Source organism: Rhinoderma darwinii, chromosome 1 (genome assembly GCF_050947455.1).
Source record: "Rhinoderma darwinii isolate aRhiDar2 chromosome 1, aRhiDar2.hap1, whole genome shotgun sequence".
Classification (NCBI taxonomy): domain Eukaryota; kingdom Metazoa; phylum Chordata; class Amphibia; order Anura; family Rhinodermatidae; genus Rhinoderma; species Rhinoderma darwinii.
In genome coordinates this window covers 287,555,987-287,583,881 of record NC_134687.1, presented here as the reverse complement: position 1 = coordinate 287,583,881, position 27,895 = coordinate 287,555,987, and the positions used below count along the sequence as shown (strand labels likewise).

The 27,895-nt window shown below is 42.1% G+C and overlaps 1 long non-coding RNA gene across 1 annotated transcript; it reads left to right on the top strand.

The window, feature by feature from the left end:
- Positions 1-932: 932 nt before the first annotated feature.
- Positions 933-16,498, top strand: LOC142741414 (uncharacterized). The gene is made up of 3 exons (XR_012881125.1): positions 933-1,003; positions 13,666-13,705; positions 16,425-16,498. It is a non-coding gene; the product is annotated as an uncharacterized LOC142741414 (long non-coding RNA).
- The last annotated feature ends 11,397 nt before the right edge of the window (positions 16,499-27,895 follow it).

Genomic DNA, 27,895 nt, shown 5'->3' with positions numbered 1-27,895 from the left:
TTGTGCACCATAATAGCCATTGAGAGCGGTGGCGTATGGTCAATGGAACACATGTAGCTGGACATTTGGCTCGTGGCCCAATGTCATATACGCCTTCTGATTGGTTGTGTCTTCCAATCAGACTATTCGTCCATGCAGAAGTTCGCCTCTGCGCTTCTTGCTGTCATTCCCGTTCGTTATTGTTCTCCCAAACCTCTGGGACGAGCAACGTTGGAACGGTGCTGACCTCGGCCTAGACGCATATCTATCTGCCTGAGTGATAAACCAAGGTCTCTCAGTTAAGGGATTCTGTCCCCCCTCAGTCTGTGCCAAGTGGCGATAACTGGCACGTCGACAAACAGGCATCGCACAATCTTCCCACACCACTTGATCCGGTTTTTGATGTTTCAGGTGGCTAATAAAAACTTTCCTTTAAATCCTACTTTTATGCTTCTACCACATGCCACAGATTGGAGCGAGGTGCTTGAGAATTTGATCACTTTCAGATCTTAGAGACACATGCTACTTCCTCGATTTGCGTAACCTTATGCCTTGTCCTTCTTGGTGTTGCAATTTCAATGTTGAGTGTATATATGTGATGGCAGAGCAGAATTCTCCTTTTCTAGCTCTATATGTGCAGTGTATATAGGACCGCAGTTAGGCTCCGTCTACTAGCACAAAAACAACTGAGAATTGGAGAGAGCCTGCAGAGGGGATAACTGCTAAAAAAAAATTAATATAATGGCCAGAAATGGTGGTGTTCCTCATTTACACACAGACAGATTATTCTGAAAAGTTAGGTATGCTTTAACCGAACAGACTTCGTAACCCAGTAACTGAGCACATATGGCAGCTGATGAATTTATAAATTCACGTGATTAAAAATGACCTTGCAGCACAAGTGGAAAAGTTTTTTTTCTCTTGGGTTACACTTTCTTTTCCTCTTGCTTTAGGTGTTGCTGACGATTACAATAGGCTCCTCCATGTACGCGTTGGGAACCCAGGATAACACTGACATATGCAAGTAAGATACATATGTACATAGAAATCTTTGACTGCATCTTTGGAGGCAGTCTTTGACCAGTTTTTTGGGAATCTCTAATGCAACCGTTCCTTTAACCCCCTTCACGCACCAGGACATGCCTGTACTTCCTGGTGCGGGGAGGGTGAATTATGGAGGGGGCTTTTGCGCTGATCACACTCCATACGCTGCGGGTGTCAGCTGTGTATTACAGCTGACACCCTGGACTAGCTGCCAGGAACAGTGATCGCAGCATATGAGCCGTTAGAAAGAGGGGCGGTCCTCTACGAAACCCCGTCGGCCCCCGATCAGAGTGCCAATGGTTATCAATTCAAGCCCCAGGTCAGCCGCCTTTCTGCCTCAGAAGCCTGTAAAAATGACGATCACTGGTTTAAATTCCCTAAGTGGACAAACGGAAAAAAAAATTGAACAAAGTTTTCAGTAGTGTACCGAAAAAATAACAAAAGTGAAAAAAAAAGAAAATACTTACGAAATGTAAAAAAAAAAAAGTGAACATAACTGGTATCACGTCTGTAAAAGTTCAAAGTATTACAATCTAACGTTGTTCAACCTTCTTGTTGAACGCTGTAAAAAAAATACTTTATTCCAAATTTTCTGTTTTTTGGTCTCTGTAGCTCCCCCAAAAAATAGAATAAAGTCGCATATACCCCAAAATTATGCCAATAAAAAACCACAGCTCGCCTTGAGAGAAAAAAATAAGCCCTCACACCGCTCAATTGACAGAAAAATAACATTATGGCTTTCAGAATGTGGCGCCGCTAAACTTTTTTTTTTTTTTTTTCAACAAATAGTTTTCTAGTCGTTAAACATAAAAAAATTGGTATTGCTGTAATCGTATTTAGAATAGAGTGCACATGTAGTTTTTACCACACAATGAATGTCGTAAAAACAAAACCCCCAAAAAATCGCGCAATCAATGTTTTTTGCTTCTCACCCCACTAATAATTTTTTTGCAGTTTCCCAGTACATTAAAGGGCGCCATGAAAAACTACAACTGGTCCTGCAAAAAGCAAGCCCTCATATGGCTGTCGATTTAAAAAAATAAAGCCTTTTAGAAGGCGGGGAGGAAAAAAGGAAAATCAAAAATTGTCCGTGTCATTAAGGGCTTAATATTGCAAATGCCAAAAAATGCTGAGTATATGAACTCAAGAAAGGTATAGGAATGGATCCAGCGCTGAGACCAGGTAGATTGGTTTTAAAATCGGAAACTTGTTCCAAGTTTTATTTTACGAAAAAAAGGTGGTTTTAAAAAATAGACAATCAGTGTTCCTTCAGGATGCAATGGCTAGTTGAAGGGAATAGGCGGGTGCCTACGCGTTTCAGACGCGATCTGCGTCCTTAGTCATGGCTTCCTATAAGACTCTGACTGGTGCAGGTAGAGTTTATATCCGGTCGTTCATGTGAGATTAAATGCGGTCCAAACTAATTACTAAGTTGAAACGCTTCTCCATTTTGTATCCAGCAGACTAATTGGATGAATACGAGAAAGCTGACCGGAAACAACTAAACGGGTAAGATGAATACTTTATTAATGTATCTTATGTTGTTTTTAATTGTGCCGTGGCCTTAGTTTATCAGATAAATATAAAAGACCAGTAAACAGAGTTTTGTCTAATTATGAGCGAAGTGGGTTTACCCCTTAATTACCAGCCTATTTTAGACCTTAATGACCAGGATATTTTTTACGTTTTTCCATCGTCGCATTCCAAGAGCTATAACTTTTTTTTATTTTTGCGTCGACATAGCTGTATAAGGTCTTGTTTTTTGTGGGACAAGTTGTTTTTTAATAGCACCATTTTGAGGTACATATTATTTATTGATTAACTTTTATAAACTTTTTTTGGGGGGGTGGGGGGTAGAAAAAAATCACCACTCTTTTTTGCATCCTAAATCTACGCCGTTTACCGTGTGGTATAAATAACACAAGTTTATTCAGCGGGTTGTTACTATTGCAACGATACCAAATTTGTATAGTTTTTGTATGTTTTACTACTTTTACACAGTAAAAATGCTTTTTTTTTCAAAATGATTTGTTTTTGTGTCTACATATTTGAAGAGCCGTAACGTTTTTATTTTTTCGCCGATGCAGTTGTATGCGGGCTTTTTTTTTGCGGGAAGACTTGTAGTTTTTATTGGTACCATTTTACGAGTAGATGCAACTTTTTGATCACTTTTTAATCACATTTTTTTAAAGTCAGGATTCACAGAAAACGAAAATTTTTCCGTCGTTTTTTATTTCATTTTTTACGGCGTTCACCGTGCGGGTTAAGTAATGTAATAGCTTTATAGTCGGGGTCGTTACGGACGCAGCGATACTGAATATGTGTAACTTTTTTACTTTATTTTGGTTTTTTAATAGTAAAGCAGTTTGTAAGGGGAAAAAGTGGGTTTTTCATTTTTTTTTTTTTCACATTTTTTTTTTATTAACTTTATTAAACTTTTTTTTTACTTTTTTACTAGTCCCACTAGGGGACTTCACTATACGATCCTCCGATCGCTATTATAATACACTGCAATACTTTTGCGGCATGATCTAGCAGGCATTCATTACAGGCAGACCTGGGGGCCTTTATTAGGCCCCCGGCTGCCATGGGAGACACAGACACTCGGCGATCTTATCGCCGGGTGTCGGTGGGATGAGATGGAGCTACCTCCCTCTCTCTAAAACCACTCAGATGTGGTGCACGCTATTGTGCACCGCATCTGAGGGGTTAAATGGGTGAAATCGATACTAATATCGATCTCACTTGGTCGAGCAGGGACGCCCCCAGCCCCCAGCTACCTCTGGCAGCTGAGAGCAGGGAGATTTGACAGCTCCCTGCTCTGTTTACTTATTCCGATGCCGCGACGTAAAAAGTCTATGGCATTGGAATAAGGCCCGTTAGTGACCGACGTAAAAAGACTATGGGCCGGTCACTAACGGGTTAAAATATACACATGTGGGTGAAAGTGTGTTGCATAAAATCGTTTTATTACACTGTTACTGGAGATAGGTAGAACTATTAGTGCAATGTTGTTTGTATTTTATTTTTCTTGTATTTCATGTATTTGTTATATATTATTTGTTGCTTGTAATGTGACAGGTGTTGAGTTCGATGCAGATAAACAAACAACGAAATGTATCTGTTTTTCAATGTCGTACCCCGTTTATATATCTATCATTGCTATTCCCTTTTCCATTGAACTAGGTTCAATATTCTGTACATTGATAATGTTAAATTAAATATGCTTAGCACTAAAACTAAATACCTATACTTGTATAAGTGGGAAAAGTGTTGGAAAGAATGGTTTCATTTTATTATATTATTACTAAACATAGCTAGAAAAATCAATACGAATTATTTTGTGTTGTAATTCTTGTGTTATGTACTGTGTTGTTCATTTGTTCATTGGGGTGTGACAGCGAAGGAATGTATACTACTTGTATCAGTTTGTAGTATAATGACAATATATTTTAATGTGAATATTTATTTATTTTACGGTCGGATAAAATTTAATATTTCATATGATAATGATAATGTTGTTAATTGAAGTGATGTTAGGTGGTGAAACTATAGGCTTGTTGGATTATCTCGTTTGAGAGTTTTCAAAGATTAGGCATCGAGATTGAGCAATATTTTGCGGGTATTTGTTTTCCCGTCAATTAAATCTAATGTCTTATTAATGGACTTAATAGTATAATTTCATGTGCGTTGTTTATTATTGAGTTAAGGGTTTTCAAAACAGAACCCTCTCTGACTCGTAATGTATTGCGAGTATATGTTTTCCCGTTAATTACTACTATTGTCTCATTGAGCAATAGTATTGGTTTAAGTAGAGGAAACTTAACAATATAATTCCGTGTAGATTATAAGTTTTCAGGTTTTATGTAGGTGGTCAGTAATGGAACATTAATTCCTTTTTCAAATTGAGACCTTTCAGCACCCTGGTTTGTAATCTAAAAATCCAATATGCCTCTGTTGTGTGTGTTTTGTGTATAATGTCCCCCCCTCTTTTGGGAGTATGAATTTTTTCAATAGCATAACACTTGAAATGGTTGGTCGATCTGTCATGTCGGTGAATGAAATGTTTGGCAACATTAAAGATGTTCATGATATTCGGATTGCGTATATATCCTAGGTGTTCTAATATCCTTATTTTCATTTTACGGTTAGTGCACCCTATATATTTGAGGTTGCAGTCAGTGCATTCGATGATGTAGATTACCGATTCTGTGTTGCAATTGATATAATTATTGTGTTATGGCAGGAAGGAGGTGAAGGGAACAAGTGAGCCCTAATCTACCCACCGCCCTGTCCCTGCCTACTTGCAACGACCCGCCCTAGGCGACGGGGTACAACTTGGCGGCGGTCCCTACGCTGACTAAGTGCAAGGGGATACAAACAGGGAACAAGCAAGGGAAGGGGCAGTAGCCCACGGAACACAGTGAGGAAACGGAGTGGTGAACGAGCCAGTCAGGATCAGGATGTAGTGGAGTATACAAACGCAGAGCACGGAGCAGGAAACAAGCCAGGGGCAGAGCGAAGCAGGATAAGCGGGAACTGAAGCAAGGCAGAAGCAAGGCAGAAGCACGGCAGAAGCAGGCTGGAGCAAGGCAGCAGTGGGGCCAGGAATCCAAGAAGAATAACAAGCAATGAGGAAGAGAAAACGGCAGGTATAAATGGACAGGGGGCGGAGCTAACTCCGACTGACCAGGCCGCGATAGGCTCCCCCACTCCTGAGCCTGCCACCCTGATTGGTGGGAGCCGGTGTCAGTCTAAGAGGTCCGGCCTCAGGTGTCGACTGATTAATCCTGGGAGTATCCACAGACGTAGTGCCTGGCAGATCCTTTACAGTACTCCCCGTTTTATGAGGGGCCACCGGACCCTTACTAAGAGGACCCGGTTTAGTGGGGAAGAGAAGGTGGAACCTCCTGACCAATACCCCAGTGTGAACATCTCGAGCAGGTACCCAAGTCCTCTCCTCCGGCCCGTATCCTCTCCAATGGACCAGGTACTGGAGGGAGCCCTGGATCATCCTACTGTCCACAATCTTGGCCACCTCGAATTCCACCCCCTCAGGGGTGAGAACGGGAACAGGAGGTTTCCTCGAGGGGGACCAGGACGGGGAGCAGCGTTTAAGGAGGGAGGCATGAAAGACGTCGTGTATGCGAAAGGATGGGGGCAGCTCCAGACGGAAGGATACAGGGTTGAGGACTTCAATGACCTTATAAGGCCCAATAAATCGGGGAGCAAACTTCCTGGACGGGACCTTAAGGCGCAAGTTCCTAGACGACAACCACACCAGATCCCCGACGACAAACCGGGGGTTAGCTGAACGTCTTCTATCAGCCTGAATCTTTTGTACGCTCTGGGACGCCTCTAGGTTCTTCTGAACCTGGGCCCAGACTGTGCACAGTTCCCGATGAACGTCCTCTACCTCGGGATTATTGGAACAACCAGGAGAAACGGAGGAGAACCTTGGATTAAACCCGAAATTACAGAAAAACGGGGAGACCCCTGACGAGTTACTGACCCGGTTATTCAGGGAAAATTCGGCGAGGGGAAGGAATGAGACCCAATCAAATTGACAGTCAGAGATGAAACACCTTAAATATTGTTCCAGGGATTGATTAGTCCTTTCCGTTTGGCCATTAGTTTCGGGATGGAAGGCGGAGGAGAAGGACAGATCAATCTCCAACTTTTTACAAAAAGCTCTCCAAAATAAGGAAACAAATTGTACCCCTCTGTCAGAAACGATATTGACTGGGGCCCCATGGAGACGCAAAATGTGTTTAACAAACAAAGAAGCTAACGTCTTGGCGTTAGGTAGTTTAAGGGGCACAAAGTGGCACATCTTGCTGAAGCGGTCTACTACCACCCACACCACCGACTTGCCCTGAGATGGAGGCAAATCGGTGACAAAATCCATGGAGATATGGGTCCAAGGTCTCTGGGGAATGGGCAAAGAACGTAGTAAGCCCGCAGGTCGGGACCTAGGGGTCTTGGACCTAGCACAAACCTCACAAGCGGCGACGTAAGCCCTAACGTCTTTAGGCAACCCAGGCTACCAATAGTTTCTGGTAATGAGGTGTTTGGTACCCAAGATGCCAGGATGACCAGATAGTGCGGAGTCATGGTTCTCCCTGAGTACCCTTAGCCGGTATTGCAGGGGGACAAACAGCTTGTCCCCAGGGAGGTTCCCGGGAGCAGAACCTTGATCAGCCGCAATGTCAGAGGCTAAATCAGAATCAGTGGCAGAAACGATTATACCAGGGGGTAAAATACAAGCAGGATCCTCCTCAGAAGGAGGATTGGCCATGAAACTACGTCACAGTGCATCAGCCTTAATATTTTTGGACCCCGCCTTTTAGGTAACCAAGAAGTTAAATCTGGTAAAGAATAACGCCCATCGAGCTTGTCTAGGATTAAGCCTCCGGGCAGATTCTAGGAAAACCAGATTCTTGTCGTCAGTAAGGACCGTTACCTGGTGTCTGGCCCCCTCCAGGAAGTGACTCCACTCTTCAAAAGCCCATTTAATGGCTAAAAGTTCGCGGTTGCCAACTATGGTTACACTCCGTGGGCGAAAACTTCCTAGAGAAGTAAGCACATGGGCGGAGATGGGTGAGGGAGCTGGTACCCTGGGACAAGATGGCCCCCACTCCCACCTCGGACGCGTCAACCTCCACAATAAATGGCTCCCTTTGGTTGGGCTGAACCAGCACGGGGGCCAAGATAAAGCACTTCTTGAGGGTCTCAAAAGCCTGGACGGCCTCAGGAGGCCAGTGGAGGACATCAGCACCCTTGCGAGTGAGGTCCGTAAGAGGCTTAGCGACGACCGAGAAGTTGGCAATAAATCTCCTGTAATAGTTAGCGAACCCCAAAAAACACTGTAGCGCCTTCAGGGAGGCAGGTTGGACCCATTGCGCCACAGCCTGAACCTTGGCAGGGTCCATGCGGAATTCATGAGGAGTGAGGATTTGACCCAAAAATGGTATCTCCTGTACCCCAAACACACATTTTTCGGTTTTCGCAAACAGATTATTTTCCCGGAGGACCTGGAGGACCTTCCTGACATGCTCCACGTGGGAGGACCAGTCCTTGGAAAACACCAGTATGTCATCAAGGTACACTACAAGAAAATTTCCCAGGTAATCTCTCAGAATTTCATTAATAAAATTCTGGAAGACGGCAGGGGCATTACACAACCCAAAGGGCATGACCAGGTATTCGAAATGACCTTCGGGCGTGTTGAACGCAGTCTTCCACTCATCCCCCTCTTTGATGCGGATAAGGTTATATGCCCCCCGTAGATCGAACTTAGAGAACCATTGGGCCCCCTGAACCTGATTAAAGAGATCAGGAATCAAAGGAAGAGGATACTGGTTCCTTACTGTGACCTTATTCATGTTCCGATAGTCAATGCACGGCCTAAGACGACCATCCTTCTTCCCCACGAAGAAGAAGCCAGCACCTACAGGAGAAGTCGAGGGGCGAATGAAACCCTTGGCCAGGCATTCTTGGATATACTCCCTCATAGCTTCACGTTCAGGACATGAAAGATTAAATATCCTACCCTTAGGAAGCTTAGCACCAGGTACCAAATCGATGGCGCAATCGTAATCTCTATGAGGGGGCAACACCTCGGAGGCCTCCTTAGAAAACACATCAGCGAAGTCCTGAACAAACTCAGGTAGCGTGTTTACCTCCTCACGGGGAGAAATAGAGTTAACCGAAAGACATGACGTCAGGCATTCACTACCCCATTTGGTGAGATCCCCAGTATTCCAATCAAACGTGGGATTATGCAGCTGCAACCGGGGAAGACCTAATACCAGATTGGACGATAATCCCTGCATCACCAGTACAGAGCACTGCTCCAAATGCATGGAGCCCACAAGGAGTTCAAAAACAGGAGTATGCTGAGTAAAATAACCATTAGCAAGAGGAGTGGAGTCGATACCCACTACCGGGACAGGATAAGGCAAATCAATAAAAGGCATTTTTAGAGACATAGCAAATTCCACAGACATGATATTAGCAGATGAACCAGAATCCACGAAGGCACTGCCAGGGCAGACCGGCCAGCAAACGAGACCTGAAAGGGAAGCAAAATTTTATTGCGTTTCATATTAACGGGAAATACCTGTGCGCCCAAGTGACCTCCCCGATGATCACTTAGGCGCGGAAGTTTTCCGGCTGCTTATTCTTGCGCCTGGGACAGGTGTTCAGTAGATGCTTGTCACCCCCACAATAGAAGCAGAGACCATTCTTCCTGCGGAACTCTCTACGTTGGCGAGGGGACATGGAGGCCCCGAGTTGCATAGGTACCTCCGAGTCTTCCGCGGAAGAGCGAGGAGACGGGACCTCGGGGGGAATCGCAGGGAAGTCAGAGGGGAAAACATTGAAACGTTCAAGCTGACGTTCTCTGAGACGTCGGTCAAGTCGTACTGCTAGGGCCATAATCTGGTCTAGGGAGTCAGAAGAGGGGTAGCTAACAAGCAGATCCTTCAGGGCGTCAGATAATCCTAACCTAAACTGGCACCTTAGGGCCGGGTCGTTCCACCGAGAAGCTACGCACCACTTTCTAAAATCAGAACAGTATTCCTCAACAGGTCTCCTACCCTGACGTAAGGTCACCAGCTGACTCTCGGCTAAGGCAGTCCTGTCAGTCTCGTCGTAAATGAGTCCGAGGGCAGAGAAAAAACGATAGACGGAGGAAAGTTCAGGGGCGTCAGGAGCCTGGAGTCGGGATATAATGATACCCACCCGCTGGTTCTCGGAACCTGAGGAGTGAGGTTTTAGACGGAAGTAAAGTCTGCAACTCTCCCGGAAGGAGAGAAAAGTCTTACGGTCCCCTGAGAACCGGTCAGGTAACTTGAGGTCAGGTTCTAGAGGTGAGGTGAGGGGTACCACTATGGCAGCGTCAGACTGGTTGACCCTCTGAGCCAGGGCCTGGACCTGTAGGGAGAGGCCCTGCATCTGCTGGGTCAGGGTCTCAAGGGGGTCCATGATAGCGTCAGCATAGGAGAAATGGTAGACTAGGTATGGGCTTGTTATTATGTTATGGCAGGAAGGAGGTGAAGGGAACAAGTGAGCCCTAATCTACCCACCGCCCTGTCCCTGCCTACTTGCAACGACCCGCCCTAGGCGACAGGGTACAACATGGCGGCGGTCCCTACGCTGACTAAGTGCAAGGGGATACAAACAGGGAACAAGCAAGGGAAGGGGCAGTAGCCCACGGAACACAGTGAGGAAACGGAGTGGTGAACGAGCCAGTCAGGATCAGGATGTAGTGGAGTATACAAACGCAGAGCACGGAGCAGGAAACAAGCCAGGGGCAGAGCGAAGCAGGATAAGCGGGAACTGAAGCAAGGCAGAAGCAGGCTGGAGCAAGGCAGCAGTGGGGCCAGGAATCCAAGAAGAATAACAAGCAATGAGGAAGAGAAAACGGCAGGTATAAATGGACAGGGGGCGGAGCTAACTCCGACTGACCAGGCCGCGATAGGCTCTCCCACTCCTGAGCCTGCCACCCTGATTGGTGGGAGCCGGTGTCAGTCTAAGAGGTCTGGCCTCAGGTGTCGACTGATTAATCCTGGGAGTATCCACAGACGTAGTGCCTGGCAGATCCTTTACATATTTATAGTGAACGTATTGGTATTATTTGTATCAGCAAACACCTTTTTTGGTAACGCATAAAGGCAGACTTTACACGGGTTATTCCCACATTTGTAAAAACCTTTCTGTTCTAGCCTGGTAGTTTTGACTATCCTGGAGTTGAAAAAAGACGGTGACAGGGAGCTACCTAAAGATGGTGCCTTTCGTGACACAATTCTCCATCCATCCTTGAGGATGTCTTCCAGGGTATCATCTCCCATTAGCATAGGTAAACGTTTGTTAATTATTCTTTTTATGTCATTGAACTGATTATTTTGCTGGAGGACCAAAGTTGGTTTATTTGGAAGACATCCTCAAGGATGTCACCGTCTTTTTTCAACTCCAGGATAGTCAAAACTACCTGGCTAGAACAGAAAGGTTTTTTACAAATGTGGGAATAACCTGTGTAAAGTCTGCCTTTATGCGTTACCAAAAAAGGTGTTTGCTGATACAAATAATACCAATATGTTCACTATCAATAATTATATCAATTGCAACACAGAATCGGTAATCTACATCATCGAATGCACCGACTGCAACCTCATATATAGGGTGCACTAACTGTAAAATGAAAATAAGGATATTAGAGCACCTAGGATATATACGCAATCCGAATATCATGAACATCTCTAATGTTGCCAAACATTTCATCCACCAACATGACAGATCGACCAACCATTTCAAGTGTTATGCCATTGAAAAAATTCATACTCCCAAAAGAGGGGAGGGACATTATACACAAAACACACACAAGAGAGGCATATTGGATTTTTAGATTACAAACCAGGGTGCCAAAAGTTCTCAATTTGAAAAAGGAATTAATGCTCCATTACTGACCACCTACATAAAACCTGAAAATTTATAATCTACACGGAATTATATTGTTACGTTTCCTCTACTTAAACCAATACTATTGCTCAATGAGACAATAGTAGTAATTAACGGGAAAAAATATACTCGCAATACATTACGAGTCAGAGAGGGTTCTGTTTTGAAAACCCTTAACTCAATAATAAACAACCCACATGAAATTATACTATTAAGTCCATTAATAAGACATTAGATTTAATTGACGGGAAAACAAATACCCGCAAAATATTGCTCAATCTCGATGCCTAATCTTTGAAAACTCTCAAACGAGATAATCCAACAAGCCTATAGTTTCACCACCTAACATCACTTCAATTAACAACATTATCATTATCATATGAAATATTAAATATTAAATTTCATCCGACCGTAAAATAAATAAATATTCACATTAAAATATATTGTCATTATACTACAAACTGATACAAGTAGTATACCTTCTTTCGCTGTCACACCCCAATGAACAAATGAACAACACAGTACATAACACAAGAATTACAACACAAAATAATTCGAATAATACAAACAACATTACACTAATAGTTCTACCGATCTCCAGTAACCGTGTAATAAAACGATTTTATGCAACACACTTTCACCCACATGTTTATATTTTAACCCACTTCGCTCATAATTAGACAAAACTCTGTTTACTGGTCTTTTATATTTATCTGATAAACTAAGGCCACGGCACAATTAAAAACAACATAAGATACATTAATAAAGTATTCATCTTACCCGTTTAGTTGTTTCCGGTCAGCTTTCTCGTATTCATCCAATTAGTCTGCTGGATATAAAATGAAGAAGCGTTTCAACTTCGTAATTAGTTTGGACCGCAATTAACCTTGCATGAACGACCGGATATAAACTCTACCTGCACCAGTCAGAGTCTTATAGGAAGCCATGACTAAGGACGCAGATCAGGTCTAAAACGCTTAGGCACCAGTCTATTCCCTTCAACTAGCCATTGTATCCTGAAGGAACACTGATTGTCTATTTTTTAAAACCACCTTTTTTTCGTAAAATAAAACTTGGAAGAAGATTCCGATTTTAAAACCAATCTACCTGGTCTCAGCGCTGGATCCATTCCTATACCTTTCTTTTTCATCCACTACGTGTGCCAACACGACCCGAGCGCTACAGACAGTGTGACTACCATATTCGGGTGAGCTGGAGGATCCCTCCTATTCTCTATATGAACTCAAGCTTGATAACCGCACTTCCACCCTCCTGAAGAATGTCAACTTGCACATTTACTGTCCTCCAACTAGATATAAATTTCATGTTTGCAGCCGACACAGGAAGTTTATAACCAGTGTAAATGACAACTCCACTTCCTACATTATTCCCAGTCATAACATGATAAATCACATGAGGTTTCCTGTGTAGGCACAGTTTGTTCTAGTTGACATGTTCCCCACTACATTTTGTAGGTGCTTAAAGCCGTAGAAAATACTCTAGCCACAAAGTGGATGTGACAAAACAAATCTCATCCACACGCTGCGTAAATACAGTGGAAAAACTGCTCAAACTGACCTGCAGTTCAGAATTTTATTCCGCAGCATGTTGGTTATATTTTGCATAAACCTGCTTATTTGTTGAGGCAAAACCCATAACAAATGGCGGCAGTTGCGTCTTTTGCAGCGTGTTCGCAGAGATTCCGCCGAAAAAACGCAACTCGGCAGAAAAAAAAAAATCTTATACTTACCCAAGATTCTGTGTTGCTTCATCCAGACTAGCCTCCTGGGATGGCTCTTCATCCAATGTGACCACCGCTGCAGCTGTCTCCTGGGATGAATGGTCATCCCAGTAGGCCGGCCTGTGCGGCAATTTTCTGAAGCGGACATTCTGGGTGAAATACTGCACCACAGCTTGTTTTTATCGCCCGGAATTCCCTCCGCCGCATAGGGTGGATATGCTGTTTGCTTTTACGCAGCGTATCCGCACTCTGTGAACTTACCTTAAAACTTGAAACAATCAAAAAAGAGCCCTATCTATTGGGGGGAGGGGGGAATTATTTCTATAGCCAAAAAGTTATTGCTGTTAATCTTGCATGAACTATACGTTGCCTGTCTGGTCACTGAAGATTGGACAATACTTAATGAAATCCCCCACTTCTTCTTTCTTTTTCTCCAACAGATTTTTCCTAAGAGTGTCTGAATTGTTAGACAAGACTCGTGTATGTATTTCAGTTCTCACTACCGCTATGACAATTTCCTCAAAATTTAAAGTGACTGTAGCTGAGCCGTGTCAGAATGACCTTGACATTCTTTGTGGCAGTGAAAATGAAACTTTTGATTTGTAGTTCTAGACGTGAAATCTGGCTTAATCCCCTTAAACAGAGGAATCTTCACCTCGTGTACCAGTGTTGCAGACAATTGCTGCTTTATTTCTTATTCAGAAACATTGGTCCACATTTATTAAGCGGTGTACACCCGGTTTTAGTGTACACGGCGCCTCTAATATTTCCGTTTTAACTGTAAAATGTGCAACTTTATCTCATAGCTTGCCAAATTTGGTGAGCAACGAGAATAGTGGGCATAGTCTTCATGTAGTTTTGGCTACATTTATAATGTGGACTAGGAGGAAACGGCACAATTTTTTTGGGTAAGTCTCTGGGCCTGCTCATAACTGATTTAACTTCCCCTACCTTTAGGCTGGATTCACACAGTGTTTTGCGGAATTTTTTTGACTTTTTGTGACTTTTTATTATATTTTTTTATTGCCTGATGTTACATTAAGGGAGATAATAGAATATCATCATACGCACTACACAAAATTGAGTTTTTGGTTTGTGGCATTTTTGAAGCAATTTTGCGGTCAGTGGTGTGTTTTTCCAAATACAGTATACTCTGGGTATGGCATTTTTTTTTACAAGCATTTTTCCCATAGGCTTCTCTAAGACTTCCAAAATGCCAGGAATAAAAGCATATACAAAATAACACCTAATGAGAGGCATTAAAAACGCCATAAATAAATGCATTTTCAAATGCTCTTTATTTGTCATATATTGCCCTTTTTACAGAAGGTGTAAGTTGTGTGGGGTCTAATTCTAGTCGTTTATACTTGGTACCTAAAGGAATAAATTGTGTACTATAATTACCCAAAGTAGATTTTAAAAACTCCCATTTATCATTTGTACCATTATTTGACAGTAGTTCTTCCCAGTCTATCTCCTGAATTGTAGCCCTCACCCTGGGGAAATTGGCCTTCTTAAAATTAAGTGTTTTTGTCCTCCCAGCCTACGTTTGTTTTTAACAGTATAGGTAAAATATAACTATATTGTTATCACTGTTACCGAGGTTTTCACAAACCTTGACATTCCCAAAAAGCTCTGCATTATTAGAAATGACCAGATCCAACAGAACTTCACCTCTAGTTGGGTCTTCCAAAAACGGGCCCATAAAATGTTCCTGCAACAGGTTGAGGAAATTTCTCCCCTTTGCAGTTGAAGCTGAACCATGATACCAATTAAAGAGGCTCTGTCACCAGCTTCTCAAATCCCTATCTCCTATTGCATGTGATCGGCGCTGCAATGTAGATAACAGTAACGTGTTTTTTTTTTAAAAAAACTTTCATTTTTGGCCAAGTTATAAGCTATTTTATATATATATATATATATATATATATATATATATATATATATATGCAAATGAGCTTTGAAATGCACAACTGGGCGTGTTTTTTTTCATATGTCCAACTGGGCGTGTATTGTGTTTTTAACTGGGCGTGTTTACTTGTTTTACTAACTGGGCGTTGTGAATAGAAGTGTATGATGCTGACGAATCAGTGACCAATCAGCATCATGCACTCCTCTCCATTCATTTACACTGCACTAGCGATATAGATATATCGCTATGTGCAGCCTCATACACAAGCCCTAACATTACTACAGTGTCCTGATAATGAATACACATGACCTCCAGCCTGGACGTCATGTGTGTTCAGAATCCTGACACTTCTGAATCTTTTCTGTGAGATTTCCAGCAACGGAAACAAAATCTCGTTTACCTCGTAATCTCGCGAGATTACGTGGGGTCCTGCTGACCCATGCCTTCACCCTCCAGTTATACCTCACTACCTCACTAACTGCTTGCTCAGGGAGCAGCATGCTCCGCTCAAGATTGTCTATCACCCTCAGTGTTGCATTTTGCTCCTCCAGATCTCTAATGCGAGCTTCCAGATGAACAACATGCTTACATCTGTCACAGATGTATTCACCCTGGAACTCCGACTCCAGTCGTGCATAAATATGGGTACTTTCACATGTGCAGTTTTGGTGCATTTAAAAATGTATTTGGTACTGAAAAAAAACGCATGCATTTTTTTGGTGTGTCTTTTTAATTGATGCTGTTGTTTAATTAATTAGGTTTTTAAAAGTATGCATTTTTCAAAACTAGGACACAACGGCACATTTGAAAGTACCTTAAAAGTGGAGCTGTTGCTGTAACTCCAGAAATTACATTGGCATAATAGAGAATTTTGCAAACCAGTGTTGGAGTGGAACAGATTCTGAGGGCTTACTCTACAGCTGTATAGATAATAGGTTACTTGTGAGATAAACCCTCCCAAAAAATTATAAACCTCAGCAGCATGTGATCTATTTTTACTGTAGCTCCTAATGGGCTTAAATGTTGCTGGATACCATTGAACCCCATTATGACATATTGAGCAATCCCATTAACCGTATCCTAACATAATCCCATCCCAGTGTCTTAGAAACAGTGTCCGCATAACGGTGTTAAGAATGCCCCCATAAAACAGTGTCAGTCAGTAAGTTTCAATTTATAAAAAGCATTATGATAGACCAATTTCTTGATTTTCACTGATTCTATTTGATACACAGTCAATGATTTGTTATATTACACCTGGCTTTTGGTTTTTATGTTGTTTTCTAGTGCGCCTGACAACGCACCTCTTAAAAGCAAGATGATATATGCCAGTTCAAAAGATGCAATTAAGAAGAAGTTCACAGGTATGTGCTATAGTACTTCCTATACTTCAGTCAGCCTAATACGTTTATATAGTAAATATATCCAAACATGTTCAATTTTTGTTAATAAAATAGCTATAAATACTGTTTGCTCATCTAGCCAATTCCCAAGCAGACCCACGCTCTTCTTCCCAGCATACAAATAATAATAACATATTCATGAAGAATAAAATGGCTTTAAAAAAAACTCGCTGACCTGAGCACCGATGTATGTAAACATTGCAGCAGCGTTCAGATTCGTACATGCCCTCCTGTTTCCACTGTGTTTATTGTATAGGACACTATTCAATGTACAGCAAGGAAAGGGTATCCCCGATGCAGCCGTGTCACATACAGACAGTGAGAGCGGAGGGGTTCCCCATGTACGGTCCACGTGCGCTGTAAGGAGGTTTTTTTTTTTAAAACAAGTAATTGAAAAGCACTCTTATTCTTCGTGAATTAAAAGGCCTAAAATTAATAATAATTAAAAAAAAGAAGAGCCCCTTTAAATAGTTGCCTTTAGTGTGGCCATAAACATAAACCCTTTAGGAGGAACATCAGAAGGGGTCGCCAAAGGCAGAAGAGGCAATTACGCAGGTGTCAAGCGAAAGCAGGTCTCTTGGAGACAATAAGAGACTGCTCTCCTAATAATGTAATGTCTATATCTGGTTTAGATGTACCTGTTTCTACCAATGTAGTTACTGTGATTAACCTGTCTGATCTCACTTTAACTTCAGATTGCCTTTCCCTGCTTTCAAAGGGTTTCAACTATTGTATAAATTCCGAATTTGATTATACGAAATTTGAAATAGATCTTTATAAATCAATACGTAAGATGAATTTGCATCGGGTATTTTCTGGTAATATCTCTACAAAACTGCCTCCTATTGGAGAAAGGAAGGTTACTGTAGGTACTCTTGGTTTTAGTTTAAATTATAATTTTTCTGCTGAAGATAGAAAAATGTTACATATTCTAATGGATGTTCCTATAGAAGAAGTGGATTATGAATCACAATTGTATAATATGGAAAAATTTCAGGGTGGGAAACCATCCACTTTTAACCCTCCTTTACCTGCCGGTTCACAATTGGATTTATTTCAAAAAGAAGTTTTGCGGGATGTAAAATGCTTGATTTATCCATTAGCCGCTCCTAATCTATCAGTAGATGAAAGAAAGCATTGAAATGGCTAATTTCTAACAAGAATGTTATTTTAAAACCGGCAGATAAAGGAGGGAACATAGTATTACTATCCAAAGAATATTATATTCGGGAGGCCCATCGCCAGCTAGATGATAATATGGTTTATGAAATCCTTAAACAGGAACCAACATCGTTATATCTTAGGTTATTGAGATCACTATTGAGAAAAGGGGTCGAGGGTGGTTTCTTTTCTGAAAGTTTCGGAGAAAAATTAATTATATCATTCCCTAACAGACCATATTGGTATTTCATCCCAAAGGTACATAAATCAATTGAATCCCCTCCGGGCCGTCCAATCATAGCGGGAATTGGATCAGTTACTGAGCCACTTTCACGCTATTTGGATTGGGTTATGCGTCCATTATTAAAGAATATTCCCTCCTATTTACAGGATACACAAGATTTCCTGTCAATAATTATGGATTTTGGTTGGCAAAAAGATTTCAAATTGGCCAGCATTGACGTCGAGAGCCTATACACCCGTATGCCTCAGGATGCCGGTGTACAGGCTGTTAGACGTCAACTGCAGTATACTAAAAGTGATCACGCGTTTATTGACTTTATTTGTGAAGCATTACAATATGTGTTGAGTCATAATTCCTTCCAGTTTGATGACATTTGGTATCGACAAAAGTCGGGAACGGCTATGGGTACTCCTGTAGCTCCGACTTTTGCGAACTTATTTTTAGCGGATTTTGAAGAACAAATGATATATAATCTATCAAATCCCTATGCCAAATACCTACAGCTATACCTGCGTTATATAGACAACATTTTTGTAGTGTGGTCAGGTACACAGCAAGAGTTTCTAGATTTTGTAAAATACCTAAATACGAACACATCGACCATGAGTTTTACATATAAATTTGGTAATCAAGAAATTGAATTTTTGGATGTATACGTAACAATAGAAGGGGGTGCAATTCAGACTAAAGGTTATCGAAAACCTACAGCCACCAACACACTGTTGCGATATGATAGCTATCACCCTAGACATATAACTAAATCCTTACCTTATGCTCAATTTTTAAGTTTAAGACGAATTAATAGTAGTGATTTGACATTTTATGAGCAGGCAGATGAGATGAGTCAAAAATTGGAAGCAAGAGTGTATCCAGTACAATTGGTAAAAGAAGCTTTAAATAGAGCTAGCAAGATTAAACAGACATCGTTATTACACCATAAAAAACAGAGTCGAAAATCTCTTATTAAAAAAGATCAGAGATTTATTCTATCCTTCGGTTATAGCCCAATGAGTGATGTTATTCGAACCAGTATCCGAAAAAATTGGCATCTAATCGAAAACGACCCACTACCTATGGAGTTCGCAATTGGGAAACCAATAGTATCCTTTCGTAGATGTAAAAATCTAAAAGACATATTGGTCAGGGGCCGTTTTTCCCAAAAAGAAAAGGGTAATGAAAATTGGCTGACAGCTAATAGTCCAAAGGGTAATCACAAATGTGGACAATGCAATTATTGCAATTCCATAATACGTACGAGGAACCTGACTTTAGGGGGCATTACGTTTGAAATTAATGGATTAATAACCTGTAGTACCCAATATGTTGTATATGCAGTGATCTGTAATTGTGGTAGATTTTATATAGGAAAAACTATACGAGCTATGTATATAAGATTTCGTGAACATATACGATCACTAATTACATGCGAGGGATGCCCTAGGTTGATACAACACATGCAGGAGAAACATGAAAATAACGCTCGATGTATGCGATTTGTGGGCATAGTTCACATTAAGCCATCGACGTTAGGAGGAGACAGACACAAATCTCTATTGCAAAGAGAGGCAGAGATTATTTCTCAGACAGGTGCGCTAGGACCGCTCGTTCTCAATGACCGGAACGATCTTCGTTCGTTCTTAACATGAACCTTGCTGTTTTTAGATAAAATAATAAAATTTAATACTAAAGTATTGTCATTTTAAGATGAATATGTATTAGATGCATGAATCACAAAAGTATACTGTGCATTTTCCTGTCTTTTTTAACCTTTATTTGTTATGTAATAATGTGCACTAATTTGTAAATAAAAGGGCAGGTGAAGGAAGTGACGCCAGGGCCTTGAGAAAGCGTGTATGCACGTGAAACGGCCGTAGGCAATTCCACATCCTGACCGAGATCTTTTTGTAATAAAGAAATTGTTTTGCCAGCTTCGGTGAGTGCCTCGATCATTCTTCTACTATATAAACATAAAGCTAGCTATTCGACCAATATATATCAATGCCAACCCCCTATTAACAGCCACCTCTGGAGCTGCTTTTATCCAGGGTAACAAGGCAAAGTTTGCAACATTTGATTGGGAAGCTTAGTTTATGGCCATCTTAGTATGTAAAATCAAAACAGATCATTAATTTTCTATAGAAAACCATGTTTTGATTGGGAAGCAAGCAAATAACATAGGGAATCTAACAGGTGCCTTAATATAAACCAGCTAGCAGGAACTTCTTCACTCATTAAGCTATCCCTCCTGTTCAGGGTACCACAAAATGAGTGTGTCTTATAGGGGTTGTTCCACAATTAAATATAACATTTTCTGTTAGGCTCCATGCACACGAACGTGCTTTTGCGGCTGCAATTCCCCCGAAAATCCACAGGAGAATTGTGGCCCCTCTCATTCCTATGGGGCCATGCACACTACCGTGGTTTCCACGGTCCATGTAGGGCCCAGGAGCAGAAAGAACGGGCAAGTCTTATTATGGCCGTGTTCTGCGGTCCAGGCGCATAGCAAATAATTGCCGCGGCCATGTCCACGGCCCGCGATTTGCGGGCGGCTTGCGGGTGACACTCCGCCCCCGGCCGACCCGAAAATCACGGCCGTGCACATGGCTATAGTCGTGTGCATGAGGCCTTAGATCATGAAAAACCAAAACATTTTCAATTGTAATAATTTTTAACAATTTGCTTGTGTCAAGATATTTCTGTTGATGTTCTTTTAATTTCCTCTCAGAATGTCCATCCAACGTGCTCAGGATTGGTGAAAAACTGCTTCTTGCATGACAGTTCTTATTGTGAATCAAAGGAACACCAGGGGGCGCCTTAACAAGTATCAACAGCAATATCTACACTTCTCAACATTGAAATTGCAACACCAAGAAGGAAAAGTTTGGGAATTGTGGAAAACACAGGATTGATAGACATGTTAACCCCTTAAGGACGCAGCCTAGTTTTGGCCTTAAGGCTCAGAGCCCATTTTTCAAATCTGACATATTTCACTTTATGTGGTAATAACGTCGGAATGCTTAAACCTATCCAAGCGATTCTGAGATTGTTTTCTCGTGACACATTGGGCTTCATGTTCGTGGTAAAATTTGGTCGATATATTCAGTGTTTATTGGTGAAAAATTGCAAAATTTAGTGAAAATTTGGAAAAAATAGCATTTTTCAGAATTTTAATGCATCTGCTTGTAAAACAGACGGTTATACCACCCAAAATAGTTACTATTTCACACTTCCCATATGTCTAGATTCACTGAAAAATTGATAATGAATGTCGTTCCAATATTGTTAAATATAGTTCACCGCCTGAAAGAACGATTAAAATGTAAAGTTTATTAATAGTATTTATAAAATTGTGGCTCAACCAGCCACTGATACCAGACCAGGCATAAGCAAGCGATTAGCGACAAGAGAAAATGGTTCAGAGTGAATGATGTATCTCACACCTAAATAGCACTTCCCCTGCTAATAGTATAAATTCCGCTAAAACCTTGCCAAAAATCACTATCTATACAGATCCTACGCGTTTCCTCATCACACTTAAGGTGATGTTTCCTCAGGGATTCATAGATATAAATTGTAGTTAAATTCTAAAGTGTTTCAATGGTTGCAATGTTACAGCACTGGATAGCACTGTTCATGTGCTGATTATTAGCCTCCAGGCGCATGCACGGCTCTAATACACTGTCCGTACACGCGCCGAAAAGACCCATGGTTTAAAAGGCTGAGAGCCCACCCTCAAAAGGTCGTCCCCGGGGGAAGCCACCAATCCGCGTCCTACACGACAGCCTGTGACGTGCCGGAGGCGGCTCCCCCGGACCTAGCAACCAGTGAGGGTTCCTGAACGCCGAACGCGTCCATAGTAACTAGGGGACGCTAGACGCGGCTCCTGAACTGTCAGTCGACAGCAATACACATACGAATACAGTTAATGTAATACACGGCAGTGTAAAAGAACCAGGCCGTGTAAGTACAATGGGAGAGGTGAGCCCTCATGAGAGCCGTCTTAGTAGGAGACAATGCTCTCGAACGTGACACAGTAAGTGTCCTATTATCCCAGACGTCAGCCAGGGATCACAGATGCATCCAGACAGCGTATATAGCATCGCCGAAAAGGTATGCTAGGTACAAGTTATGGGGGATCCACAATATTAATCATCCCGTCCCAGTTTACCTTAGAAGATCGCACGCACAGGCACAACTCGCGCCCACTGACCAGTGGTACACAGGAAGAATCAACTGGTAGCATACTCAAGTGGTATCAAAATCAGAAGTAAGAGTATACTGAGTCAGAAGAGCCGGGAGAGCTAGAACATGTGAGAAACGCGGAAAAACGCGTTCAAAAACGCATGGTGTGCATGGAGGACAAGGGCCGATTGATCCACAAATACCCAGGAGTGGCATATATTGTAAATATGGAAGACTCCCTACATGACCCAGCAAGCCATAGGGTCACATTATGTGATTAAAGGAAACAAGAGTAAGAGATTTGTTCGTTAATGCCATGAGGGTTAATTGTCTGCATTCTAAAAATCCATTCTGCCTCTTTTTGTAATATCTTCTTATCCAGGTCCCCCCCTCTCAGGAGTCACCTTTCTGGACATTACGATCTCTAAGACGGACATGGGGATTCTGGAGACCAATATGTATCGCAAGGAGACGGCGACCAATAGCCTACTACGGTGGGAAAGCTGGCACCCTTCTAACTTAAAGAGAGGGATACCAAAGGGCCAATACCTCAGGGCACTTGAGTATGCTACCAGTTGATTCTTCCTGTGTACCACTGGTCAGTGGGCGCGAGTTGTGCCTGTGCGTGCGATCTTCTAAGGTAAACTGGGACGGGATGATTAATATTGTGGATCCCCCATAACTTGTACCTAGCATACCTTTTCGGCGATGCTATATACGCTGTCTGGATGCATCTGTGATCCCTGGCTGACGTCTGGGATAATAGGACACTTACTGTGTCACGTTCGAGAGCATTGTCTCCTACTAAGACGGCTCTCATGAGGGCTCACCTCTCCCATTGTACTTACACGGCCTGGTTCTTTTACACTGCCGTGTATTACATTAACTGTATTCGTATGTGTATTGCTGTCGACTGACAGTTCAGGAGCCGCGTCTAGCGTCCCCTAGTTACTATGGACGCGTTCGGCGTTCAGGAACCCTCACTGGTTGCTAGGTCCGGGGGAGCCGCCTCCGGCACGTCACAGGCTGTCGTGTAGGACGCGGATTGGTGGCTTCCCCCGGGGACGACCTTTTGAGGGTGGGCTCTCAGCCTTTTAAACCATGGGTCTTTTCGGCGCGTGTACGGACAGTGTATTAGAGCCGTGCATGCGCCTGGAGGCTAATAATCAGCACATGAACAGTGCTATCCAGTGCTGTAACATTGCAACCATTGAAACACTTTAGAATTTAACTACAATTTATATCTATGAATCCCTGAGGAAACATCACCTTAAGTGTGATGAGGAAACGCGTAGGATCTGTATAGATAGTGATTTTTGGCAAGGTTTTAGCGGAATTTATACTATTAGCAGGGGAAGTGCTATTTAGGTGTGAGATACATCATTCACTCTGAACCATTTTCTCTTGTCGCTAATCGCTTGCTTATGCCTGGTCTGGTATCAGTGGCTGGTTGAGCCACAATTTTATAAATACTATTAATAAACTTTACATTTTAATCGTTCCCATATGTCTACTTTAGATTGGCATCGTTTTTTGAACATTCTTTTATTTTTCTTGGACGTTACAAGGCTTAGAACCTAAACAGCAATTTCTCATATTTTTAAGAAAATTTCAAAATCCTTTTTTTTAAGGTACCTCTTGAGTTCTGAAGAGGATTTGAGGGGCCTATGTATTAGAAACCCTGATAAAACACCCCATTTTAAAAACTAGACCCCTTAAAGTATTCAAAACAGCATTTAGAAAGATTTTTAACCCTTCAGGCATTTCACAGGAATTAAAGCAAAGTGGAGGTGAAATTTGCAAATTTCATTTTTCTTGCTGAATTTCAATTTTATTCATTTTTTTTCTGTAACACAGAAGGTTTTACCAGAGAAACACTACTAAATATGTATTGTCCAGATTCTGCAGTTTTTAGAAATGTCCCACATGTGGTTCTACTGCGCTCGTGGACTAAAACACAAGCCCTAGAAGCAAAGAAGCACCTAGTGCATTTTGAGTCCTCTTTTTTATTAGAATATATTTTAGGCAGCATGCCAGGTTTGAAGAGGTGTTGAGGTGCCAAAACAGTAGGAATCCCCGAATAGTGACCCCATTTTGGAAACTACACCCCTCAAGGAATTAATTTATGGTTGTTGTTACCATTTTGACCGCACAGTTTTTTCACAGCACCTATTTGAATTGGGCTGTGAAATTAAAAAAATGACATTTTTTCCAATAAGATGTCATTTGTGATCAAAATTTATTATTTTCACAGGGAACAAAATACCCCATTTTGTTGCCCAATTTGTCCTTAGTGCGGCAATACCCCATTTGTGGTGATAAACTGCCGTTTGGGCCCATGGGAGGGCTCAGAATGAAAGGAGCGCTATGTGTTTGTTGGAGTCCAGATTTTGCTGGATTGGTTTTCGGGTGCCATGTTGCATTTGCAGAGCCCCAGAGGTATCAAAGCAATGGAAACCCACAGAAGTGACCCCATTTTGGAAACTACACCCCTCAAGGAATTCAAATATGGTTGTTGTTACAATTTTGTCCGCACAATTTTTTCACAGCACCTATTTGAATTGGGCTGTGAAATGAAAAAAATTAAATTTTTTCCAATAAGATGTCATTTTTTATCAAAATTTCTTATTTTCACAGGGAACAAAATACCCCATTTTGTTGCCCAATTTCTCCTGAGTGCAGCAATACCCCATTTGTGGCGATAAACTGCAGTTTGGGCCCATGGGAGGCCTCAGAAGTGAAGTAGCGCTGTGTGTTCTTTGGAGTGCAGATTTTGCTGGTTTGGTTTTCGGGTGCCATCTCGCATTTGCAGAGCCCCAGAGGTATCAAAGCAATGGAAACCCACTATAACTGACCCCATTTTGGAAACTACACCCCTCAAGGAATTCATTTATGGGTGTTGTGACCATTTAGACCCCATAGTTTCTTCACAGAACTTATTTGAATTGGGCTGGGAATTTAAAAAAAATATATTTTTTCCAATAATATGTCGTTTTAGCTCAAAAATTCTTATTGTCTCCATAAATAAAATACTACATTTTGTTGCCCAATTTGTCCTGAGTGCGGCAATACCCCATTTGTGACGATAAACTGCTGTTTGGGCCCATGGGAGGGCTCAGAAGGAAAGGAGCGCTATGTGTTTGTTGGAGTACAGATTTTGCTGGATTGGTTTTCGGGTGCCATGTTGCATTTGCAGAGCCCCAGAGGTATCAAAGCAATGGAAACCCACCAGAAGTGACCCCATTTTGGAAACTACACCCCTCAAGGAATTCATTTATGGGTGTTGTGACCATTTTGACCCCATAGTTTTTTCACAGAACTTATTTGAATTGGGCTTGGAATTAAAACAAAATTAATTTTTTCCAATAATATGTAGTTTTGGCTGAAAATTTCTTATTTTCACAAGAAATAAAATACCCCATTCTGTTGCGCAATTTGTCCTGAGTGCAGCAATACCCCATTTGTGGTGATAAACTGCCGTTTGGGCCCATGGGAGGGCTCAGAACGAAAGGACCACCATTTGGCCTACTGGGGATTTTCTCGTGCAAAGTCATGTGTGCAGAAGCCCCAGTACAGTTTAAACCCGCAAGAAGTCACCCCGTTTTAAAAACTACACCCTTAAGGCATTCATCTAGAGGTGTAGTGAGCATTTTGACCGGAGAGATACACCCCATAAACTGTAATGTGGGTTCTCCCGGGTATGGCAATACCCTCAATGTGGTTGTTATCAGCTGCTTGGGCACACAGCAGGGCTCAGAAGGGAAAGATAAGGGGGGATAAGCTGTGCGGAGTGCATCAGGGTAAGTAGAATTGGGGTAAATTATAAAACAAGGGATGTATGATAAATGTTAAAACACTCTTTCATACAGAGCCCTGGTTTTTCGGGACACGCGTTACATTGATATATTGTGTCCTCCCTTATACCCCTCTTATAGCAGACTTTGCACCTCTTTTGACTTTTTCCCTTCTTGCCAGTTTGGGGAACTTCTCCTGGAAAGTGTTGCCCTGCTACGATGCGTGTGGCCTCGCTTCCAGAAGTACTGGGTGCCCCCCCCCCGTTCCTGGTCCCTAAAGATTAGGTTCTTGATAATCACCTCTTGAAATTCCAGGAAAGTTCCCCTCTGGCCTGTACATCGACGTAGCACGTACACATTGTACAATGCCATCTGTATGATGTGCCCGGCCAGCTTCTTATACCACAGCGCATGGCGCTGTAGGGCTTCGGGACTTGATCTGACAAGTCCACCCCTCCCATGTACCTATTGTAGTACAGGATGCAGTCTGGTTTAGGGGTCGCTGTACTGGTACCTCGTACAGGTACATGGGTACTGTTGTGACATCTCTCTTGTCCTTGTACTTGACACACAATATGTTGCTGCTAGAATGTGCCCTGCGCTCACCCCTTCTTGTTTGCCCTGCAGAGTCTTAGGGAGGCCTCTCAGATTTCTTCTAGCAGTGCCGCATGCCACAGGACTGGAAGCGAGGCAGTTGAAGAGTGGGACGCCGGTATAAAAATTATCCAGGTAGAGGTGGTAACCCTGGTCCAGCAGTGGGTGTACCAAATCCCACACAATTTTTGCATTAACTCCCAGTAAGCGGGGGCATTCTGGGGGCTGAGCACTGGTGTCCTTCCCTTCATATATCCTAAACCTGTATGTATACCCTGATGCACTCTCGCACAGCTCATACATCTTCACGCCATACCTTGCCCTCTTACCCGGCAGGTACTCGCGGAATTGAACCCTCCCTTTAAAATCCACCAAGGACTCATCAATAGAAATACACTTCTTGGGGGTGTATGCTTGGGAAAACCGGGCACTGAAACGGTCTAATAGGGGTCTCCGTTTATACAAACGGTCAAAACTGGGGTCATCTCGGGGTGGGCACGGCTCATTATCAGAATGATGTAAGAAGCCAAGTATTGCCTGATTTTTTATTTTTTTTTAGGTTACAGTTCAGTTTTGAAGTTGCTTTGATGGACCTATATATTAGAAACCCCTATCAAACACCCCATTTTAGAAACTAGACCCCTCAAAGTATTCACAACAGCATTTAGAAAGTTTATGAACCCTTTAGGTGTTTCACAGGAATTTAGAGCAAAGTAGAGGTGAAATTAAAAAAAAATTTTTGTCAGAAAATCCTCTTTATACCATTTTTTTTTATAACACAAAAGGTTTTACCAGAGAAACGCAACTTAATACGTATCGCCCAGATTCTGCAGTTTTGAGAAATATCCCACATGTGGCCCTAGTGCGGTAATGGACTGAAGCGCCGGCCTCCGAAGCAAAGGAGCGCCTAGTGGATTTTGAGGCATCCTTTTTATTAGGCACCATGTCCGGTTTGAAGAGGTCTTGTGGTGCCAAAACAGTGGAAACCCCCCAAAAGTGACCCCATTTTGAAAACTAGACCCCTTGAGGAATCCATTGTAGTTTTCTTGGGGTGCATGCAGCTTTTTGATCAGTTTTTATTCTATTTTTAGGTGGCGTGGTGACTAAAAAACAGCAATCCTACTATTGTTTTTTTAATCTATTTTTTTTACAGCGTTCACCGTGCGCTATAAATGACACATTCACTTTATTCTGCGGGGCGATACGATTACGGCGATACCAGATGTTTATAGTTTTTTTTATGTTTTATGGCGTTTACACAATAAAATACGTTTTGTAAACAATCATTCACTTTTTGTGTTACCTTATTCTAAGAGCCAGAACGGTTTTATTTTTCCATCAATAAAGCCGTGCGAGGACTTATTTTTTGCGTAACGAACT